This window comes from Notechis scutatus, chromosome 11 (assembly GCF_049901735.1).
Source record: "Notechis scutatus isolate UNSWTSFEM ecotype Mainland chromosome 11, rNotScu1.2, whole genome shotgun sequence".
Classification (NCBI taxonomy): Eukaryota; Metazoa; Chordata; class Lepidosauria; order Squamata; family Elapidae; genus Notechis; species Notechis scutatus.
Genome location: NC_142019.1, coordinates 567,932 through 585,000, shown reverse-complemented (window position 1 = coordinate 585,000; position 17,069 = coordinate 567,932). Strand labels below are relative to the sequence as shown.

Genomic DNA, 17,069 nt, shown 5'->3' with positions numbered 1-17,069 from the left:
ACATTTCTCTAGCTAAGCAGGTTTAAGCTTGGACTCTTTCCAAGTGGGTTGTCCTCTCAAGAGACCATGGCTGCCACCTTGAATCACCCATAGTGGAAGTGACCCTTTGACCCGTTGATCTTTATCTAGCATCAGTTTGGCTTGGCCATCGGTAAATCCGATCGTCATGTATAGGTAGCATGAAATGACCTCATAGTACTTTTAGTAGTACTCTCTTCCTGTTCCTGGCTTCTTCCACCAGCCATAAGTCAAGGTCTACCTATATAAATAAAGCCTTCTTCATGCAGAGTTCAGCTTCTGGTGACGTGATGGACACATGCATGTCATCCATTTTGGATGACTTCTGGGATGATGCTACAAGTTGACCACTTACAAAATCTCAGTTGAGATTATTTGGATTTTTCTGGTGTCTCTGATCCAAGTATAGAAAGCAGAAGATTCCATTTCTATCCAGAGCTCTGTCTTTTTGTTGTACATAACTTGTAGTTGTGTTGTTCTTTTAAAGGTAAAACTAATAAAGTATTTTTCCAAAAAAAAAAAAAAAGAACATCTCAAGTCAGCTGGGACTTGAGATGTACCATTTGGGTTCCTTTTGGGTCTTCTGGCAAGCCCAAATCATATGTTTGAAAGTAGTTCTACCTGATATTTTCCTCTCTCTTTCTCATTGTCACGAAGATCATAACTTAGTCGGAAATGGTTCTACATTTTTCTGTCCCCTCCCTGTCTTCAACCCATCTTGAAAACCTGCTTCATGGCAATGCACAAACACACCCGAAATGTGTTTAGGGTACAGCTTGAGAAACTAAGGACTGTAACTAAGATTACTTTTTTCCCATCAGGGTTACTATGCCAACGCTAGATAAACGACATAGAGGCATTATGAAACCAAAGATTTCATCGCCATTCTTTCTCCACAGGACTTTTTGAGAGTGACAGATCCATGAAGGATGTTTGGCACCTGTAACTCAAAGGTTTCTCACATTTCACCAAATGACATTTCCCAGGATTCTCTCTGAGAAACTATGACAAGTTAAGCCAATATGGGTTTGTAGGAAATACTGGCTGTCAGAAGCACACCTGTCAGGCTTCACGCCTGAGCTCAACAGCAAATCACAGCTCTCCAAATACTTATCCTCTTATTCAGCTCTCAGCTAGATTTGGTAGAAGACCCTCAGATATCTCAGCTAGGTTTGAATCACTGTAACAGAAGCCAATTTCAAATGACAGAATATCAAATATAATAACCGATTTTCCACTTTGGGGGGTAGGGAAATCATAACCAGATGTAACAGAGATTGAAGTCTTGGGTTCTTCTTTCCATCATTCCATAACAAAGATTTAGCTGGTCATTTGATGGTCTTAGAGGCAGTTGATGAAATGGCTCACATAGCTACTCTCTACAGGATTAGTTCCTGCCTCACCAGATTCAGTTCTTATTTACTCAGTTCTTATAATACCCTTGATACAGAAATAATGATGGGTGATTAGATGCTGAGCCAAACCAGCAGACTATTCACTCAATCTGGCACGCTTTATATAATTATGAGTAAACAACAGACCACTTTCATGTTGCTTGCCTTCTACTATTATTTGTAGAATATGCTAAGTTTTACTCAAGCAAAAAGGAGTTATTGTGGTTCAGCGTGTAATAGGAACTCTACAATTGTTTAAGCACATGCCATAGGTAAGGCCACTGCATTAAACCATCACATGGTTGTATCTGGCATAGAATATGTCAGGTTTCCAAGTGATGAAATCCATTTAAAAAAAAAGAGATGCCCAAAATTGACAGAATATTTCTGGGTTTGAATAAATCAAATTTGGGCTTTGTTGTGTGAACCTGGCTATGGAATCATAGAGTTGGAAAGACCACTAAATCCAAACTTCTACTCAGTTAAGATGTTAAGCTAAAGCCTAACATACTTAGCATGTTCTGTTTGAATAGATCCAGTCAAGAAGAGGTCCTCCCTTCCTTTAGTAATTGTAAAAGAAGAGCAGGCAGAGCTGTGGGGAGTGGGGTTAAACAAGTCATCAGCTCAGAATCATTACATTCCCATAAACGGTCCAAGTCCAAGACCTCTTGAATTCCATTGACCCTTGACTGGCACTAATTTCACGTTGAACTTTAGTTGGCCGGATTTTTGTATATAGGTTTGATAAATAAATCTTCTGAATTGCAACTTAACATAGGGTCTCGATCCTTTACATCTGTCAGTAATTGATTCCAAGGTCAATCTGCTCTTACTATTAGGACACTTCTAACATTCAGCTGGACTCTGCTTTTCTGTAACTTAGTCCATTAGCCTATGTCCCACAGTCTGGGATAAAAGGCAAGTCATGTTCTTCTTCTGCGCAATCTCACATTAAATATTCTAAAAGGGCTATTATCTCTCCCATCGGCTTTCTCTTCTCAGGACTAAAAACTAAAAAGTTCCTTTGATCTCTCCTCGTAGAAGTTCCAGTAGTAATGCCAAACTCTATAGTCAATTCTTCCTGAGCATGTCTCAAGAGAAACATGTTTCTTGAGAAGAGAGGTAAGGAACGCATGAAGGAAAAAAATAAAAAAGGGAAGAAGTTAGTTTGTGGACCTCATCCTTAGCTAGAAAGGGTCTCCTTGGATAGGTTAAGAACTTTATGTCCCATGTGGGGCGCCTGTCAAGTGCCGGGGAAATCAGGAAGTTTAGGCAGTTCAAATGAATATAAAGTCTTATTGTAAGCTTAAGAGCCCTACAAGAATCTGGCCAACTAACAGTCAAGGGAAATGAGCGGGAGATAAGAAAGGCATTCAACGTGGGCTGGATTTACATCTCCTGTGGGCACGCAGGGACTCATGACTGATGACAAATTTTACCCCACCACCCTTGGGCTTGGCCTGTTCAGCTCCTACAGTTCCCAGACATGAACATGTATATATAGATAGTCTTCAATTTAACAACTGTTCATTTAGCACCCATTGGAAGTTACAATGGCACTGAAAAAAGTTACTTGTCCTCCCACTAACAACCATTGTAACATCCCCACAGTCACATGATGAACATTGGGCACTTTGAAATCTGCCAAGGGTATTTATCCCGACTGCAGGTCACGTGATCACCATTTGTGACCTTCCCAGCTGGCTTCAAACATGCAAAATCAATGGGGGAAGCTGGATTCATTTAATGAGCATGTGATCCACTTAACAACTGCAGTGATCCACTTAACAACCTTAAAAAACTGGGCACGACTCATTTAACAATTGCGCTGCTTAGCAATGGAAATTTTGGTCCCAAATATGGCTATAAATCTAGGACACTCTCTCTCTCTCTCTCTCTCTCTCTCTCTCTCTATCTATCTCTCTATCTATCTATGTGTGTGTGTGTGTGTGTGTGTATTGCAATCAGGACTAGCAAAAATTTGCACTTCACAGGAAAGCTGTGGTTCTTATCTCTTCCCTAGAATTGAGCAGCATCTACTTTTTGCTCCAGTCCCCTGCTTCCGTGTCTGCTTTCTCCAGTACAGGGAAGGATCCTTATTCCTTTATTAAGTTAGAAATTGCCCAAATATGCAAGAAGAACATCCGTGGCATTTTATTTAGCATATCTGACTTATCAAAGCATCTGGCCACTGAGAAGAACCAGAGAGAGAGGTCAGATCAAGGCAAGAGGAGCCGAGCGTTTTCAGCAAAGCAATGCCGAGGGAGAAAAGAAAATGTTCTAATTGTCTATCCTTTCACTTCTTGGCTCTTCAGCTGCATTTATCCGCTCCCCGGGGAAGGCGCATTCCACTAAAATACAATTAAATACTAATATTATTCCTGCCTCATTCACAGTGATAAAGAAAACCCATGGCACAGGCAAATACATAGCTTTCCTCTGCAATGGAAAATATTTAATGAGGCTGGCCTTGGGAAGCGGAAGGGGGAAACAATACGATTACAAGGAAGAAAGGGTTACGGCAAGTGGGGGAGCCCCAGTTTGGAAATGGGCACGCAAGAAGGAAAGGAAGAGCAGAAGACATGGAAGAGGGAAAGAAGGTTGATGCGGGGCAGGGAAACCACAAGTCAACCCAGATTCCTTTGGGGGCAAGTCCCTCTCTCTTTCAGCCCAACACCCTTCACAGGGCTGTTTTGTAGGGAATAACAGAATAACAGAATTGGAGGGAGGGAAGCAATAACAATAGCACTTAGACTTATATACTGCTTTATAGTGCTCTACACCCCTCTCTAAGTGGTTTACAGAATCACCATGTTGTCTCCCAACAAACTGGGTCCTCATTTTACCAACCTCAGAAGGATGGAAGGCTGAGTCAACCTTGGGCCAGTCAGGATCCAACTGCTGGCATTGGGCAGATTCAGCCTGCAATACTGCATTCTAACCATTGCACCACCACAGAAGGAAGGAAGGAAGGAAGGAAGGAAGGAAGGAAGGAAGGAAGGAAGGAAGGAAGGAAGGAAGGAAGGAAGGAAGGAAAATAGCAATAGCACTTAGACTTATATACCACTTCACAATACTTTACAGCTCCTCTCTAAGCAGTTTGCACAGTCAGCCTCTTGCCCCCAATAATCTGGGTCCTCATTTTACCCACCTCGGAAGGACGGAAGGCTGAGTCAACCTTGAGCCTGGTGAGATTTGAACTGCCAAATTGGAGGCAGCCAGCAGTCAGCAGAAGTAGCCTGCAGTACTGCACTCCGACCACTGCACTACTGTGGCTCAAGGAAGGAAGGAAGGAAGGAAGGAAGGAAGGAAGGAAGGAAGGAAGGAAAAGAGGGAGGGAAGGAAGGAAGGAAGGTAGGTAGGTTTATGAAAATCTCTCGAGTTCCTTTCCCCAAGTCATCCTCATTAGAATGGGTAAAACAAAAATGTGATCTTAAGACTGCAAAGCCTGTGTGATTACAAAATAGTAAGTATCCATGCCATAAACTCTGCACGGGGATGTTTTTACAGCTTTTTGCAGTTTTGCAGCTTTTCCAGGAAAGAAACATTCCTGCTGCAAATGATTTTTCAGGAGGCCAAAAATTCAAATCAGCAGGAAGTTTTTCTATAGGCATCCACTGCTTGGTTTCACATCTCTCCGCTTAGCAATGGATGCCTCTCATTCCAAATTCACCAATTTAAATCCGTCCAATCTCAGGGCAGCCGGCTACATTTATTCCTTATCTCTGCTGAAGCACCAATATTTTGCGTCCTTTTTCTCCCTGCCCTGTGCCTCCGAGCCACCAAAGAGCAAACAAAGTATGGGAAGAAAACCCATTAATCCTCATTAACGGAGTAAGAAACCATGGCATAGATAGTGTTTTTAATTACACAGAAAGCATAGCTGGAACATGGTGCAAAACCATTCCCAAGACTGATGTGAATAATAATGGCCATTTCAATAAATAACCAAGGAATCTGTTTTCTCTGAACTAGGCGAGGCTTTAAAAGAACCGTGAACTGGCTAAAGCAAGGCATGAAACCACATTAGCATCTGTGGAATTCTCTCTCTTTTCAAAAAAATAAAGATTGCTCCAAGATTATTCTGGAGATATGAGAGAGAGAGAGAGAGAGAAAGAGGGAGAGGGAGAAAGATAGAGGGAGAGGGAGTGAGAATTGGATGGTTATATGTAGATAGATAGATGACAGACAGAGAGACAGATGGATAGACAGGATAGTTGGATGGATATATGGAGATAGAAGATGATGATAGATAGATAGATAGATAGATAGATAGATAGATAGATAGATAGATAGATAAGATATCGAGATAGATAGATAGATAGATAGATAGATAGATAGATAGATAGATAGATAGATAGATAGATAGATGATTGGATGGATATATGTATATAGATTATTGACAGACAGAGAGAAAGAAAGACAGATAAGATAGATATATGATAGTTGAAAGGATATATGGAGATGGATGGATGGATGGATGGATGGATGGATGGATGGATGGATAGATGGATGGATAGATAGATAGATAGATAGATAGAGAGTTTGCCATCCTCCCTTAATAATTGTGCTTCCTGAATTTTATGCACCCAAAATGCCTGAAGGTGTTCCAACTTTAACACGCCTGCAAAAGGAAGCAGATTGGCTTGCCACTCGCAACGCACCCCGTTCTCCATTCAGACAAGAGACGGCACCATTCAAAGCCAAGCTGGTAACGCAGCTGTGGGCGATTGAGAAAATCACCCATTTGCATTGGCTTTGTTTTGTGTTGTTGTTTTTTTCTCGTTCTGCCCAGAATGCCATCAGTGGAAGGGAAGGAAGAGGAGCCAAACTTCTGGTTTTTATTCTCTCTCTCTCTCTCTCTCTCTCTCTCTCTCTCTCTCTCTCTCTCTCTCGCCAACGACCACAAGGAGACCAATCGGCGGTTCGCTAAACACGGGCAGAGGCTGGCAGAGCTGGGCAAGGAAAAATGTGATTTCGGGGCCCCCCCGCCAGCTGTAATTCTTTGAAGCAGGTGAAGGGGTCAACCCAGCTGATAGTGTGGCCTTCTTTGACCCCCCCCACCAGTTACAACCCCAGAGATGGGAGCTTTTGGCTTAGATTTCTTCCAGGAGAAAGCAGTGCGGCCTAATTGAATGCAGGCTGGGTTTTGCTTAATGTCCCTCCTATTAAAACATTTGCCTGGTAGCAGGAAATTATACAGTCACAACTGGACAGACACGAGAAGAAGAAGTTCAGGGTAACATACAATAGAATACTGCAAAATCTCCATTCCCTCCCCATCCCACTAACCTGCTTTCCAGCTCCGTTCTCCTGTGCAGGGCAACCCAAGGAGACCCAGCCAATCAGCTGGGACTCAGGAGGCAGAGAATAGATGGGGTTGGCGGGGCCAGTCAGAGGTGAGATTTGCCAGTTCTTGGAACTACTCAAAATTTCCACTACCGGTTCTCCAGAACTGGTCAGAACCTGCTGAATACCACCTCTGCTCCCCACCCCACTAACCTGCTTTCCAGCTCCGTTCTCCTGTGCAGGGCAACCAAAGAACACCCAGCCGATCAGCTGGGACTCAATGGGAGGAAGAGAATAGATGGGGTTGGCGGGGCCAGTCAGAGGTGGGATTTGCTGGTTCTCCCAACTACTCAAAATTTCCGGATGAATCCCACCTCTGAACTGCATATTTTAATTTTTTTCCATGTATTTTCTACTTTGAGTAAACCCCAAAGGTGTTTTTTTCCAAAGGCAACTGGACTTTCTTTGTTTTTCTTGGGAGATGTTTTGTTTGTCATCCAAGAAGCATCTTCAGTTCTGACTGAATGGAGAATGGACATCAGTCAAAATTGAAGAAGCTTCTTGCAGGAGAAGCGAAATGTCTTCAAGAGAAAATAAAGAAAGTCCAATTGGTTTTTGGAAAAGCATCTTTGGGACAACCATGTTCCCAACTATGGTTTACTTAAATTCATCCCTGATGGCACCATTCTAAAATTTGTTGGTCTTTTTGGGATGCTGCATGGAGACCAATGTTCTTCTGATGCTTCTTAAGAGCTTCACTTCTTTCTAGAGCAAGGGTCTTCAAACTTGGCCAGTTTAAGACTGGTGGACTTCAACTCCCAGAATTCCTGAGCTAACATGACCGGAGGAAGAATTCTGGGAGTTGAAGTCCACAAGTCTTAAAGTTGCCAAGTTCAAAGACCCCTGTTCTAGGGTCAATGGTAAAGAAAGGTGGGAACTGAAGCCCTGAAAAGAGGGAAAGAAAAACTGGTAACCCATTCCCTGATCTTCTCTGGACGACTGAGAATCTCCATCGATTTTTAGTAAATATTCCATCAAGATTTGCAAATTGATGTTCTTATGGTAGGGTAGGGTTGGGGTTTTTTTTTTTTTTGCCATAGCTTGTCTAGCTCAGGAATATTCAACTTTGTTTCCCAGCCCCAAACCAAAACCAGAATCTTTAGTGCCCTGTTTTGAATATCCATGTTCTTTGCTGCATCGCACAATCTGTCCAACATTGGAGAGATTTGTATTTGTTGTAAATCATATGTATGTCCAGTCGCCAATTCAGCATTGTTGTTGTTAGTTGCCAAGTCGTGTCTGACCCAACGCGACCCCATGGACAATGTTGCTCCAGGCCTTCCTGTCCTCTACCATCCCCTGGAGTCCATTTAAGCTCACGCCGACTGCTTTAGTGACCCCATCCAACCACCTCATTCTCTGCCGTCCTCTTCTTCTTCGTCTTTTGCCCTCCATCGTTCCCAGCATTCGGCTCTTCTCCAGGGAGTCCTTCCTTCCTTCTCATGAGGTGGCCAAAGTCTTTGAGCTTCCTCTTCAGGATCTGGCCTTCTCAAGAGGCAGTCAGGGTGGATCTCCTCTAGAACTGACCGGTTGGATCGCCTTGCAGTCCAAGGGGACTCACAGGAGTCTTCTCCAGCACCAGAGTTCAAAGGCCTCCACTCTTTGGCGGCATTATCGTTATTTTGCAGCATTATCTGCATGCAAAAAGGTGTGCATGTCTTCAACAAATGCCCCTCTAGTGCCACCACAAACAGCATCGAGTTGTTGTTACTTCATCTACAAGTTGCACTTCTTTATAGACTGTAATATCATGGTGAGCGAATATCACACAGTTTCCCTGTAAGATATTTACAGGGAACTGCTAATTCCCATGACACTTAATAGAATTTGAGTCAACTTCAGCATCAGTCTCAGTACAGTGTTGTTGCAAAGCTTAAGGCCTCACTTAAAGCACAGAGAGAGATGCCATTTTGATTTCCTGCATGCTGCAATAGGGGAGAGAGGGAAACCCAATTAAAAACCGTGTGGGTTGAATATTTTAACTTTCATTTCCCGGGTCTTAATATATTCTCTCTCAGCACAGGAGGAATTCCGTACAAGTGGGGTTCGCCGAGAACTAATTTTGCCATCATTCAGCGTTCCTGTGATGGTAAAGGTCTCGGAGCTTATCAACCAAATTAGCTTGTGCAACGAATGTCAAAAGCGAGACAGGGGGAAAGAAAGAAAAAAATACACATTATGTGACACCTCTGCAATTTGCATGCTCCCAAAACGAGGTGGAAGAGAAGACAAATAAAACGATTACAGGAAGGATGACTCCCTTTAAACCCAACTCTTTGTTGCGCTAACGAGGGATGACAAGATACAGATCTGACCATCCAGACAATATCTAGCGGCTCTGTGAATTTTCAGAGATACGGCAACGAATCCATCGGGGGAACAGAAGGAACTTGGCTAACGTAGATAAAAAGTTGCACTAATGTCAGCCTCGCTGGGTAAAATAGATAAGAATCATGACCGGATGAGCTAATTCCGCTCTATTGTAAAGCCACATTGGCAGAACCTTGCAACTCTCAAAATACAATTCTCTCCCATCCACCCCCTCTTTACAGTCTGAGAAACTAGGTAGGATCTCTTCTGCGCTTCTTACCCTGCCCATTATTCAACGGTGGACCATGTGGTCTCTTATCTACTGTTCCCTTGTCCACATCTCTTCACTAGTCTCCCATGGTCTTTCCTACATGCCCCTTCACACTAGCCCGCCAGTGGTGGGGTTCAATTTTTTTTTACTACCGGTTCTGTGGGCGTGGCTTGGTGGGCGTGGCAGGGGAAGGATATACTGCAAAATCCCCCTTCCCTCCCCACCGCCCTAACCTGCTTTCCAGCTCCGTTCTCCTGTGCAGGGCAACCGAAGAAGACCCAGACGATCAGCTGGGACTCGGGAGGCAGAAAAAAATGGGGGTGGGTGGGACCAATAGGAGGTGGGATTTGCCGGTTCTCCAAACTACTCAAAATTTCCGCTACCAGTTATGGGCAGAACCTGCTGAATTCCACCTCTGTAGCCCACCCAATATTCTTCACTCCTAAACGAGGAGACTTAGAAAGATCTCAGAGTGTTGGGGCAGGGTATGAAGAGAGAGAAAGAGGGGGTCCCAAAGGTGCTTTTTCGAGGGGCAACTGGGCCTTCTTTGTTTTTCCTTGAGGACGTTTCCCTTCTCATCCAAGAAGCTTCTTCATTTCTGACTGAATGGTGGAGGATGGAAGGATTTATATCCCTTGCAGTCATCTGTTCGTTAGCACTTCCTCTGAGAGTTGTTGAGGCTGCTTAGGGGTTGATCTGTGCCCTCGGGGTCACCTGAGTAGTGCAAATGGGTGTGGAATCTTTTTTGAACTACGAAAGGACAGTGTTGTAAGCAGGAGGTCGGTGGTGTCATGTCCCACAGACCAGAGAGGGCTGTTCAAATCCTTCCATTCCCCACCATTCAGTCAGAAGTGATATAGCTCCTTGGATGAGAAGGGAAACGTCTTCAAGGAAAAACAAAATCCAAAATCCTTTGGGACAACCATGGCCTGGATGACTGACAATCTCCACAGACAGAAAGAGAGGGAGATATAGCAACAGCGGTAGCAATAGCACTTAGCACTTACATACCGCTTTATAATGCTTTCCAGCCCTCTCTAAGCGGGTTACAGAATCAGCCTCTTGCCCCCAACAATCTGGCTCCTCATTTTAGCAACCTCAGAAGGATGGAAGGCTGAGTCAACCTTGGGCCAGTCGGGATCCAACTGCTGGCATTGGGCAGAGTCAGCCTGCAATGCTGCATTCTAACCATTGCACCACTGCACCACCACAGAGGGAAGGAAGGAAGGAAGGAAGGAAGGAAGGAAGGAAGGAAGGAAGGAAGGAAGGAAGGAAGGAAGGAAGGAAGGAAGGAAGGAAGGAAGGAAGGAAGGAAGGAAGGAAATAGCAATAGCACTTAGGCTTATATACCGCTTCACAGGGCTTTTACAGCCCTCTCTAAATGGTTTACAGAATCAGCTTCTTGCCCCCAACAATCTGGCTCTTCATTTTACCCACATTGGAAGGACAGAAGACTGAGTCAACCTTGAGCCTGGTGAGATTCAAACTGCCAAACTGCAGGCAGCCAGCCAGCCAGCAGTCAGCAGAAGTAGCCTGCAATGCTGCAGTCTAACCACTGCGCCGTCGTGGCTCTATTCAGGGAAGATGTTCAGGGGAGGCATCGAAAATCAAGCACCAGTGTGACTTTCCAGAGACCGCCCTGCTATTTCTCTAAGGTGTAATAGGATGAAGTGAAACGACAACAGGAGGAGCACCAGCCACTTTCATAAGACCCCCGCAGCGTGCAATAAGACCATGGCTCTTCTGCAAATAGCATTCCAGTCCTTGGAGAGCTATCTCTGCAAGACATCACATCTTCTGCAGTCCCAGGCAGGACCTCCTGTGAAAAAAACCGAAATGGAATGTCTCCCAGCCACCCGATAGCACTGCCAGCAAAGCAGGCAAAATGAAATGCAACTTATAATTAAGACAGTGTGTTTGAAGAAAAACACAATCTCCATTCAGAGGGATTCGCTGGCACAACAGTAATTAACGTCTCATTAACATTCACCTAATTAAGCGGCTTATGAAAATGGAGAGGTTTTGTTGTTACATCTCACACCCTGCTCCTCTTCAGCTTCAGTGGGTACAGCTGTGTTTAGGCCTGGAAATTAACCCTTTCCTGCTGGGAGGGCACCCCCCCCTCCTCCTCCATCCCTCCATCCATCACTTCGATTTCGAAAGTTGGTAGTCACCCAAGCAAGGCAGGCATCTTAGGAAGAATGTAGAAATGCAGGTAGTGGCACCAAGAATGTCAAAAAGGCAAGAGCTGTAGCAAAGACACAGGGTGGAAATGGAATTTAGATCTTCTTCCCGACATCAGTGTTCTCATACAACCCCCCCCGTTGGCTTTTGAGGCAGCCCAGTGCCCAGCTGGGAGGAAACTGCTGGATGGAACTAGCTTCAGCAGGAAGAAAAGAGATCGAAGAGGAAAAATTAACACATAAATTTGACATATCATTGAAGGGGACTGGAGATACTGTCTACTTTTTCAACCATAAACAATTCAATTTTTCTCTCTCTCCAAAACAGAGAGTTTTTGCATGTGGAGTTCTGAATGGAGAGTGATGAACAGCTATCGCTATGAAAAAGAACATTTGCAATTATGGATTGAACTGTCGGGTCTTTGGGGCTCTCTGAGCTTGGCTTATTTTCTTGCAGACATTTCATGACCCAGCTAGGGAACAACATCAGCACTAGGAGGGAGTGTGCAAGGGGGAGGAGGAGGAGGGGGACTGTGGGGTCCTTGTTGCTCTCTGAGCTTAGTTGTTTTCTTGCAGACTTTTCATGACCCGACTAGAGAACATCATCAGTGCTAGAAGGGAGTGGGGAGCGGAGCAGTGAAATCCACGTTGTTGTGGTGGTGGTAATTTTCCAGGACATTCAAATGAGTCTTCCCTGAAGAACATCAGCCTGAAAAAAAAGCCCACCTCGCCAACAACACTGAGGCACTCACACAGCTGCTCTGAGGATCATGCCAGGTCCCCTCTACAACTGCACAGCAGAAATGGCCTTATTTATGCATTTCTGAAAATTGAGGAGAGTAGCTTGGCAATTCCGCTTCTTTCCTGATTCAATCACGTGCAGGGTTTTGCATTAAACTGCAAAACTACTTGGAAGGAGTAGTTTGATCCAGAAAACCGATCAGGCAGTCGGAAGACAAACAAGAATGTCAGAGTATTCTTGAAGCATTATTTTTTTTTCCCCTGCGCGTGTTCCTACAAGGCAATTAGCTTTGGCTGTCGAGCAGGCACCCTTTAGATTGCTTTACACTACAAATAAGTAAAGAACGTGTAAGGTAAGTTGTGCTTAGCTAGGAACATGTTAGACAATTACGAGCAGGACACCTCTTGTTTCCTGAGCATGAAAATGGCAAACACGATATTACTGCATGGAAGGAAGAGAAGATCATACAGCAAGGCCCAGTAGAAGAGATGATATTCAGCCGGTTCTGACCGGTTCTGCAGAACTGGTAGCGGAAATTTTGAGTAGTTCGGAGAATTGGCAAATCCCACCTCTGACTGGCCCTGCCCCCATTTATTCTCCGCCTCCCATTGAGTCCCAGATGATCAGCTGGGTCTCCGTTGGTTGCCCTGCACAGGAGAATGGAGCTGGAAAGCAGGTTGGTGGGGTGGGAAGAGAATGGGGTAGAGGTGGTATTCAGCTGGTTCTGACTGGTTCTGGAGAACCGGTAGCAGAAATTTTGAGTAGTTTAGAGAACCGGCAAATCCCACCTCTGATTAGCCCCACCAACCCCATCTCTTCTCCGCCGCCCAAGTCCCAGCTGATTGGATGGGTCTTCTTTGGTTGCCCTGCACAGGAGAACGGAGCTGGAAAGCAGGTTAGTGTGGTGGGGAGGAAATGGGGATTTTGCAGTTTCCTTCCCCTGCCATGCCCACCAAGCCACCAAGCCACAACCACAGAACACCACACCCACCAAGTCACACCCACAGCTGATCGGCTGGGTCTTCTTTTGTTGCCCTGCACAGGAGAAAGGAGCTGGAAAGCAGGTTAGTGGGGTGGGGAGAGAAGGGAGATTTTACAGTATCCTTCCCCTGCCACGCCCACCCAGTCACGCCCACCAGGCCAGGCTTACAGCACCAGTAGTAAAATAAAATTTGAATCCCATCGCTGCCCAGTAGGAAGGACCTGTGTGCTGGAGAAATGAGTACGCAGTCCAGAATGTTCTTTGGGATGGTTCAGCAGAACATTCAGGAGGAAAAGGAGCTACCTCCATATCAATTTTCCCAGGAAATGGCTGATTGTCACAAGAGTAGGATTATGGTTATGTGGGGTGGTTGAAGCTGAGCCCCAGGAGAATTCCAAAGCAGCTGTTGAAATGTCTGAAACAGGGGAAGCCAATCCAAAGACCAAAACTTACTTGATCGTGATCCTACAGTCAGTGGTGAATAGCTAAAGTAAGCGGCTTTATTGTTCTCAACCTATATTACAGGAATCTACCCAGATTTCTTGACTTCTCCTGGAAAAGAACCAATAAGAGCTGTGGTGGCGCAGTGGTCACAGTACAGTACTGCAGAGTGTTTCTGCTGGCTGCCGGCTGCCTGCAATTTGGCAGTTCGAATCTCACCAGGCTCAAGGTTGACTCAGCCTTCCATCCTTCCGAGGTGGATAAAATGAGGACCCAGATTGGTTGGGGGGCAAGAGGCTGACTCTGTAAACCACTTAGAGAGGGCTGGAAAGCACTATAAAGTGGTATATAAGTCTAAGTGCTATTGCTATTGCAATAAGGCTTCATGGATCTTGAGCTGGAGTCTACAAACCTGGCAACTTTATGACTTGTTGGATTTCAACTCCCAGAGTTCCTCATGCTGGCTGAGGAATTCTGGGAGTTGAAGTCCACAAGTCTTAAAGTTGCCAAGTTTGGAGACCTCTGACCTTGATATGCGTCTTGTGGCTGCGCAACAACTCTGGGCTAGGCTTGGCTGCTTTCTTGCAGAGGTTGCATTACCAAACTAGTTAACATCAGCAGCCCTGATGATGTCACCTAGTTGGGCAACGAAACGTCTGCAAGAAAACCACCAAGAGCACCAAGGACCCCACAGTCCAATCCTGAGCTACACGCATTCTCTTTTGTCTTTCCCAGCTTTGTGTGAGATCAGAGTCAAGGGAAGCTACCCACTTCTAGCCAGAGGCGACTATAAACCCATAACCAATCTTCTCTCTTTTCCATTCTTGCTTTCAGCCTGCGAGACCCTTAGTGTTAACCCTGGGAGGCTCCACTTGAAACGAATGGCTGTCATGTTTGTCAGGATATTGCACAGAAAGCTTTTAACACTTGCTGACTGTGGGGTGTTGTATCAGCAAAGCCGTGGCCCATATATCAGGCTCCAGAAGTGTGTGTGTGTGTGTATGTGGGTTCGGAGGTGGGGGGTGGGTGAAGTCACCATCACTTTTTATTTATTTTTGTGTAAACAGAGAGGAGAAATGAGTTCCCACATTTATGGCTAATGCTCAGAATTGACGTATAACTTTGCAGCCCCATTCAGAGGCCAGGAAAAATTCATGACCCAGCCTTTCAGGAGAAATCAATAAAAATACACCGGAGTGTGATATACACATGCAATTTATTCCTGGCAAGGCTGGCTTCTCTTTCGGATAAGCTACTATAGCCTGCTAAGGATGGGAGGGGGCATTGGCTGAGCTTGTATTCCAAGGTGAATTTATCCAATGCGTCTCCCTTAGATTAATGAAATAAATTAAAGAGAAGTACCCGATGCAAATTCAACGTTTCACCCTAAATAACCCGAGGGGTCATATAAATATATATTAAAAACCCTCTTGAATATGAAGGTATAAAAACGTCAACGCACTGACTACGCACACCCAAAAGTCTCTTATCATCTTCTACAGCCCAATCCGAGTTATCTAGTGCAGGGGTCTCCAACCTTGGCAACTTTTAAGACTTGTGGACGTCAACTCCCAGAATGAATATTCTCTACAATTTCTAACCTTTTCTCAGACCCTCCTCCACCTCTGCAAATCTCTGCAACATTACTGCTCATGTCCTGGCCTCGGTGACATGGAGGGGACAGTAAGACAGGTGCTATGAGTGTGGAAAGAAATCTGGACATTTCCTGCAGCCCTGTGCATTTGCATTCTCCTTGAGTTTGCAGAATGACCTACTTTTTCTAGCGGGGAGAGCGCAGAAGTAGTGGCAACCTCTGCACGGGCTCTTTATAAGTCTCTATGAGCCGGGTCTGATTTCTGGTTTAGCCACCACCATCACCACACTCAGAACCTAGATACAATTCCCCTGCTCCCCACTTCTGTCTGAGAAGGGAAATGAACAATGCAGCTGGCTTGCAACTGGGTGGAGAAGGGAGGATCGGAATACCAAGGAAGGTAGAGCAGAAGAGGAATGATGTTGGAGCAATCAATTATTTTAGCCCTTCTTCTCCTGCCCGGATTGGCCTCCCTTAATGGAGGAAGGGGAGAAGCGTTCAAACCACATCTGTAGCAGAGAAGAGTCATCTTTCTCGGTGTCTTAATACCAGGTGGAATTTGGTGATAAAAGACAGGCAAAAATGCAGGGCTTTCCAGGTCTTTGATGGGGAAAGAGCTGGCCAGGGGGATTCCTAAAACCTCCTCCTTTTGACCATGATTTGGTAGCATGTCATGACTGATGGGCATACCTATCAATATGTTGATCAGCTAACGTGCAACCAGCTTAAACTTCTCCACAATACTGGAGTCTCTATCCTAGGCCTTAAAACCCAGAAGACAAGAAGTGTGGAAAGAGAATCCATGAAATTCAGTCCCCAGGAGAGCAGGAACCAACTTCATCCATCCTCCCAAAGCTAGAACATTCCACTGATGTTGGATCCCATTGATTAGTGAAGTACATCTGGTGGGACCATGAAAAAAAAAGATCTCATTGGTGGTCCCTTCTCTATGGAATATCATTCCTCTCAAGGGATAATTGACTCCCACACATTGTTGCTTTTCTGAAAGGCCCTGAAGATGTGGTTTTTATGTCAGTGGGACTGAAGACCATGAAAGGAGAGAGAGACGATCAAGGGTTTGAATTGATAGTGTTACAGCTACCATGGGATGGGGTAGGTTTTTTAAGTTGTGGGTTTTTAATATTGTAAGCTCACCTATAAGCAAATTGGATAGCTGTCTACATTTGTTCAGTAATAACAAGTGCATATTAGCTGACCAACATGACAAGAAATACAATTAGGTCTGCATTTGGTGGTCATTGAATTGAACAGGACATTTATAAAACATGACTATTTTGATACTAGTGTCCTTAGAAGATGAACATTATTAATGCATACATTCCATTTCAAAGTATCTATCTATCTATCTATCTATCTATCTATCTATCTATCTATCTATCATCAATCATCTGGGCAAATTTCTCCATTGTGCTCCATGAAGATTTTTAAATCCTCTACTGCAGGCTAGAATGATAATGCTCCAAAAATGCTTAACCTCTTTCTTTTTGTGAAAGATCTCTGCATCTGCGAGTGAAAGGCGACAAGAATCCATCAAAGGGTAGCTTGACTTGAGCTGCATGCCAAAATGATTCCCTGTATCTATAGGACAGCATCTCTCCACTGTGGCCACGGTGATTATTGTTGTTGCTGCTTTTTAATGCAACCAATTAAGTGCTGTGTGTGCCATTTGATTGCTTGCAGCTCTGGGGCCTGAAGGGCCCCCTTGCTGTGATTGGTTTGAGCTGGATACTCCGAGGGCATCTAGGACAACAGTGACAGTCCCTC

The 17,069-nt window shown here is 44.7% G+C and overlaps 1 protein-coding gene across 6 annotated transcripts in view; it reads right to left on the bottom strand.

Moving 5' to 3' along the window:
* LINGO1 (leucine rich repeat and Ig domain containing 1) overlaps positions 1-17,069 on the bottom strand; it is a 282,576-nt gene that overhangs the window by 210,654 nt on the left and 54,853 nt on the right. Inside the window, exon 3 of one of the 6 annotated variants that reach the window (XR_015750754.1) lies at positions 10,940-11,161. The exons of the other annotated variants lie outside the window; for them this stretch is intronic. The gene's annotated coding sequence lies outside the window, so the exon portion shown is untranslated. Of the gene's footprint in view, positions 1-10,939; positions 11,162-17,069 lie in introns of those variants that run through there. 6 annotated transcript variants of the gene reach the window in all.